Below are 7,731 nucleotides of genomic sequence, written 5' to 3'. Positions count from 1 at the left end.
CGTGGTCGTGCGGTAGCGTTCTCGCTTCCCACGCCCAGGTTCCCGGGTTCGATTCCCGGCGGGGTCAGGGATTTTCTCTGCCTCGTGATGACTGGGTGTTGTGTGATGTCCTTAGGTTAGTTAGGTTTAAGTAGTTCTAAGTTCTAGGGGACTGATGACCATAGAGGTTAAGTTCCATAGTCCTCAGAGCCATTTGAACCATTTTTTGTAGAACACTTGTGCAGTTTGGATAGAAAAATTCCACTCCAATGATTTCCAAAACTTCTTGAGGTGGATGAACTGCACATCGATACGTACATTCTGGTGTCCAGTTTTCTTAACCACTGATCCATTAAAATCATAGTCATCCAAAAACTTTTATTGGAATCGTAGTCCATAAGTTCCGTCATAACACCTTTGAAACACCGAAGTTTCTAAGACTTTACTGTCACAAATTGTGGGAAGTTTGTCAGTCACAAAATTGTGGGAACTTTGTCAGATCCAGCTCTTTTTGTGGCAAGAAGAACTTTCACGCGAATTTCACTTTTCTTCCTCCATGTCACGAGTCACACTTTTCAGGTAATGTTTTACTTGGAAGCAGACTCTAGAATAGACCGGTCTCGTCACAGTTACTTATGTTTTGAGGTTAATAATCCCTTAAGATACCAGGCAGTACCTCATCAATCCAACACTGCACTGTAACGTCGTCCACAGTATTCGATTCGCTGGAAGGTTTTCTTTTTGTGATTACACGATTTTCTTTAAATACCTGTAATCATCCTGACGAAGCCTTGAAATCCGCAGTGATGTACATACCTGTAACTAAATCTAACACCTTTGCTCTCAACATGTCGCCACTGATCGGTATCTACATCTACATGGATACTCTGAAAATCACATTTAAGTGCCTGGCAGAGGCTTCATCGAACCACCTTCACAATTCTCTATTATTCAAATCTCATACAGCGCGCGGAAAGAATGAACACCTATATCTTTTCGTACGAGTTCTCATTTCCCTTATTTTATCGTGGTGATCGTTCCTCCCTATGTAGGTCGTCGTCAACAAAATATTTTCGAAGAAAAAAATGGTTCAAATGGCTCTAAGCAATATGCGACTTGTCATCAGTCCCCTAGGCTTAGAACTACTTAAACCTAACTAACCTAAGGACATCACACACATCCATGCCCGAGGCAGGATTCGAACCTGCGACCGTAGCGGTAGCGCGGTTCCAGACTGAAGCGCCTAGAACCGCTAGGCCACACCGGCCGGCTAATATTGTCGCATTCGGAGGAGAAAGTTGGTGATTGGAAATTCTTGAGAAGATTCCGTCGCAACGAAAAATGCCTTTCTTTTAATGATTTCCAGCCCAAATCCTGTATTACTTCTGTGAACTCTCTCCCATGTTTCTCGATAATACAAAACGTGCTGCCTTTCTTTGAACTTTTTCTGTGTACTCCGTCAGTCCCGTCTGGTAAGGATGAAACGTCCCCTTAGAAAAATTGTACAAGACTGGGCTTAAAGTGACACACAATATTTTTAGCGCAACGCAATCTGACTTTCAAAAACCCCTACAAAAGAATGGCCCTGACTAACATTAACCTATACCTTTCACAAATCACTTACCTCACCAAAAATCTTCGTTACTCGAACTACTGCAATACAGCGAGCGCCACTACTGCCAGCTAAATAAAAGATTCAAACTACGGAAGGCACTAACTACTGATAGGCATAGTTAGCAAATGAAAGATTTTAATAGAGAACAAACAATGTATTTACCTTAATAGTCATAATTGACATCCAGTCTTACAAATTTCAAAACTCCGCCATCTCTCTCCCCACATCCAACACTACTGGCGGCTCACCTCCAACTGCGCAACGCTACGCGCTGTTCACATCCAGCTGCCCAACACGACAATGGCGAATATTACAACTATGCAAACCAGCCACAGACTGCACACAGCACAGCCAGTGATTTTCATACAGAGCGCTACGTGGTGTTAGCAATAAGAAAACCTAAACAGCCTACTTACATAGCCCCCATGCTCCCCACAAAAAATTTTACAAATTGTTTTGGGCAGTGGTCAATAATGATTTGATAAAATTTTTCATAATTACAATAACAAAGATATCAAATGCACACACTTATTGATACAATGTTGGTCAAAAGCTAAAATTTTCTCACAGTCCATAAAGACAGTCCTGATCATTCATCACAGTAAAATAGCAGTGTTTTTCTCAAAGTCTGAGCAGTAAAAGAAAATGCACACGGAAGTAGTGGATTTCCATGCAATCTTGAAGAAGTAGTGTTGTCCTTCCAACGGAAAGACAGTGCTGACTCTTGACATGCAGACAGGTAATGGGCCACGACAGAGGAAACCACAGGTAATGGGCCACGACAGAGGAAACCCCCAGCAGAGTCATTCGACGTTTTGAAGAATACTGGTAGGTAGGTCATCACAGAGTAGACCTACTGTAGTCCTGGTAGAGATTACGGTATTGGTGGGCCACCAGAGGTGCAGACCCACTGTAGTCCTTGTAGAAATAATGGTATTGGTGGGTCATCAAAGATGCAGACCCACTGTAGTCCTTGCAGAGATGGCCAGCAGCCATCTGTTGTGACTGTGCAGGTGCACAATCACCATTGAAGAGTCTTGCGGATAATATAGCAAGTCCATAAACCACCACTTGTGCACTCACCAAAAATTTTGGAATTGTCCTTAGAACCAGCAATGCTGTCATCCAGTCCCTTGCTGAACGATTAACACACGTTCAAACACTAACAGTCCCTACTTCTCACATATTGTCCATATACTATGACCAACAGAAACGTGTGCAGTGAAATGGAACTTACAAGTTAATAATATGATGAACTGGTGTCAATTACAATTTTATAACATAAGAATACAATAACAAAGGTACAAAATACATTATTAAAGAACATAACAATACAGATAAATTTGTAGTAATACAGGCTTTACAAAAGAATAGAAATATACATATACATCAGTGTTACAGGAATTATGACATAAGTAAATAAATAAAAGATCAGAATAATTATTGAAACATCAACTTCACACATGAGCATTAAAACAAAACAGAATAAATAATGTCTAAACATCTTTACAAAGAAAATAACAAATTATCAGAAAAATTCTACCATGTAACTCTCATCAGATAAACATATAAAGACAGGAAGAACATAAATACACAAGGGTACACAAACACATAGTGGGATAACACAAGGAAAGGACAGGGTTTGTTGTACTGCAGTATTTTGCAAACAAAACTTTCTTTACTTCTCGGAGATCTCCCTTCGTTCTTCATTATTTCCAAAAAGTCCTATCTATACCTGCTTTCTGTACTTTTCTCGTATAACCTCTCAGTGCATTTCTTCAAATTCATCGCAACTCATTCTCTTATAGGCTACCTCCTCTTAAGCTAACTTAAATCTACTGAGCTCAGATGCTAAACTAAGGGACGAGGCAATGCAGCAGCACAAAACAATTAACACAAACAGCAATGACAAAAAAATGGACATTGGCAAATCAATTGAAATATTACGACTAATATAAGGCAATGAGCAGCAAACAAGAAAAATAAATCAGTAGTAAACTGGCTTATCAGAGTAACACAAAGTCAAATTCAGTAACACTATGCCTGGCAAACAGCAGCAGCAAATGCAAAAACTTATATCTAAACATGACATAGCTCAAGCAGAAAAAATATTACACTAAAAATGGCCATGTCTAATACCTATGTCACATCTCAACACTAGAGTGATGCATCACGAGAACTTACACTAGCAGATAAGTTACCAAATCGTAAAGAAATTATTTATGCAATTCCTGTGAAGGGAAATGTCTATTTATGTGCCCTCGTTTTCTTGGAAGTAGATCATAAATTTCTTATTGACTGGATCTGTAGGCATAAAATAACTATATTAGTACATATATTAAATTTTATTTTAACCAATGCTGCAGCGCAGCTAGAAACTAGATATTAAAGAAAATGAGCAAATATGTACAAAGGACGGCATGAAACATCATTCATTAGCCATATGGCATTTCATAAGGCAGTAAAAATTCTCTCAATTCTCGAGAAAGACGCTTGTCATAATCAGGTGTGCAAATGTAAGTATCTTTCCAAGTAATGAGCGTGTCGTATTTGCGGTGCTTTCTACAAAGGAATGTCAATAGCGAGGATAATGGCCTCCCTTTTTTTTCTTTTCTACCTGTGCCTCTGAAAAGGCACGCACTAATGGCTTTTTCTCTAGGCGTCTGACACAGCTGGGTGCCCACGACGCATTACGTGCAGGTGGTCACTTAACTTTTTTACAGAAATATTTACGATAGCAGTTTCCGCTACAGTGGCAGTCTCATATAAAAAATTTCAGAGGTCGAGAATTTGCGTTGCAAATGTGTAGATACAAAATCTTATGAATATAACAGTGTCCAAAAAATTTTCGCCGGCATTGTGATACATTCACGCATTTACACACATTTCATAACTCTTAAAGTATGATTCTTGGTTTCCAACATCCTTTTTCAAAAGTCAGAGTCCCTAACCACTATTCATTACTCCTTACCTTATTACACATATAAATATTTGTCGACACGTCTTCAATATTTCATCATAACAGATACGTAGCATAATCAAATAACTCATATAGCATCAGCTTATTGATCATAAACATACCGCAACAGCATAATACACATCATCATCGTAATAATAACATCATAAAACCTCAGCTAAATCTCAAAATCGTCGTAGCTTCCTCCAATAGTTTCAAAACCTAAAAAAAATTCTCTGCTCATGTCAGTAGTGTCATTTACCTCAAACTTACTTTAAAAATCATGTTCCCTTACCAAATACATCATTCAAAGCTCTCATAGTATCACAATGGTTCCGTAAAAATATGAGCATTTCACAAAGTACAGACAAAATACAATTTCATAAGTGTGAAGTTATCCAACTGTGTAATTACGTAAACATCTGTCACTGATGTAGTAAAAAAAATGTTTATCTCTCAGTTACATGATCAGATAGCTGTGTAATTTGTGTGTTAGAGAAATATGGTACCGATGTGTAAAATTGTATAAGCAAATACCATATTAGCTAGGGCTCCTTGTGCTTGCCAAACACATGGTACACAAAGTAAACGTGTACCCCCCTGAGGATTAATGTAATTATACCCTCAGGTGTTACAGATTACAGCAATGGAATGAAATGTATCACGGAAAACTTTCTTTGTAATTCAAAAATCTTTAAAAATAAATGTTTTAAGTATAAGATTAATCACTCAAATACGTGTACTGTAGCGCTAAACTGTGCGTCTTGTCGCAACATAATCTCAGTGGAAGTGTCGTAGTTATTGTCCTCCGAAAACTACGTTCTGCAGAAGCCAATGTACTTACCTCATGATAAACAAAAGTGAAATACTTTGCGCATAGATATCTTAGTTATTACACTTATTGCGGTGATGAAGAAAGTACTGTGCTGTAACGTATTGTTGTGCTACAGAAAAGGCTGTCTCATTGTAGCTATACCCCAAAAGTTACCACTAAAACATGTTTTACTTTCCAGAATAATTCAGAAAAACTGTGCAGATATAAAACAGAAACACCGCAAAAGCAACATTGTAAATTGTCACTCATTAGTAGCGTCATGATAAAATCGTGTAGCTGTCACATAAACTAACCACTGTGTCATCTGGTATCTCACAGAAAGTACTTTAAATCCAGAATGTATTTTCAAGTAAACCAAAATATTGCATTAAAATCTCATTAGCAGTACCAGTATGTGTCCTAAGTATGTAAGCCTGATAGTCGTTACGTAATCGTGCAACTAACAAGCAAGAATGTACAAATACAGCACTGTGCCGTCTGTTCACTATAACAATGCAATCGTAATTTCTGTTTAAAAATGTTGCCTAGGTTCTAGGCTGGATATTTAACTTCAAACATTGTTGCATGTTAATAGTTTCTTAAGTCTGACAAAGCATACTAGAAATGTGAAGTGAAAAGTTTTATGGCAAAGACAAAGTTAAAAAGCAGATTATCATTCAATAAACGGTTTTACTTGTGAAATGTGGTGTAAACCTTTACTGTTACTACTATGCAGAGCTCCAGCTTCAAAGGAATCATCGTGTGGTATATGTCGGTAAAGAATACTGGAATTTTTCTCAAGGTTAGCGTCTATGTTATTTTTCCCTGAGCCAGCTGGCGCACGCGGCTGCCTGCTGTGCGGGTCATTGTCCATCTCTTTGTTGGCGCGCGCCGTTATTGGGATTAGGAGACCGAACTTCTAAAAATTCACCTTGACAAGAGGGCCCTGCCTTGTTTGAAGCTCGCCAGTTCTGATGGAATTCAGGTCTGTCGTTTTGTCGGTAGTTTACATAGTTTCTTGTTTGTCGGTCATGTGGTGGAGAATTTCTCCCTGAATCGTAACTGTGCGCTGAACTGTTGCGTCTGAAAGTATTCTGTCTCCCTTGATAATAATAGTTCTGGTTACCATATTGTCTGTTTCTATGATTGTTTCTGTCACATTCATTACTTCGGAAATGCGATCTTTCTCTGTAACTATTACTCTGCCAGTGGTTGTCACATGGGTGGTGTCTGTTTTGGTCACCATTTGCGTTGTAAGAATAGCCTTGTCGTGTCCAGTTACTATTTCTGTCATCGCGGAATTGCGACGGATGTGACTTGTAATTGTTCTGCTCCTGTTTTCGCGTTCCGCGATTGTCAGTGTCAATTTCCAGTTCTTGTAACAGTCCCTGAAAAGCTTCAATGTCGTCTTTGAAACGTCCTGCTAAAATAATATGTCGTAAATGTTCAGGCAATTTGAGTAAGCAAATGCGGATGAGTTCTGAGGGGCTGTATGGGTTTGAAAGATACTGATTCTTATGTAATATGTTTTCGAAATATTTCACAAGACTGGAAAATACAGATTGTTCGAAATGTTTCATCATTATGATGCTATGTTTTACTCGGTCTTGTGTAGCTTGAGACCAATATGCTGAGAGGAAGGCATGGTAAAATTCTCCTTCACTGTGACAATCGTGAATGACCGATCGCATTCTTACAGATGGTTCATTCTCTAAATAGCCACACATAAATTCTAATCTGTGTTCTAACGACCAGTTGGGAGGAAAACAATGAGAGAATTGATGGAGCCATGCTTGTGGATGAATGTCGTTGCCAGAATTCTTAAATGTTTTGAATTTATGTGTAGTAATGAACAGCTTATAGTCAAAGTCATCATGTCGGCGAGTCGCATATCGGTCATTGTTACGTCGTTTCGGCCGTTCCATTTCAAAATTCGGTGCACCTTGCCAATTTCTTTCATAATTTCCGAAATGCGCTGTGTTATTATTTTGTGGCTGTTCCGTATTTCTATGTCCCTCTTCCCGTATTGGGGCGCGAGTGTCCTCTGAAATACGTAATTCTTGTATTACCTGTGTCAGCTGATCTTGTACTTCGCGGATTTCCCTTTGGTGTTACGTATTAATTTGATTCTGATTTTGTTTGAATTTCCTAATTTGTTCGCACTCTTCTGTGTCATTAAAGACTACCGGTTTTGTGTCATTCAGATTATCATCTACCTTCGTAGATAAATTATTTAGCTGATCCGAAAGTTGAACTACTTTCTCTGATAATGTACTAATTTCCTCCATGTGTCTTTCTACTGTGTCCTTTAAGTTTTCCTGAGTTTTTGCAAGTTGCGTAACCGAATCGGTAGATGCAACTCAGTCA

Source organism: Schistocerca nitens, chromosome 1 (assembly GCF_023898315.1).
Source record: "Schistocerca nitens isolate TAMUIC-IGC-003100 chromosome 1, iqSchNite1.1, whole genome shotgun sequence".
In the NCBI taxonomy this organism is placed as follows: domain Eukaryota; kingdom Metazoa; phylum Arthropoda; class Insecta; order Orthoptera; family Acrididae; genus Schistocerca; species Schistocerca nitens.
Note: the sequence above shows the minus strand (reverse complement) of the source record.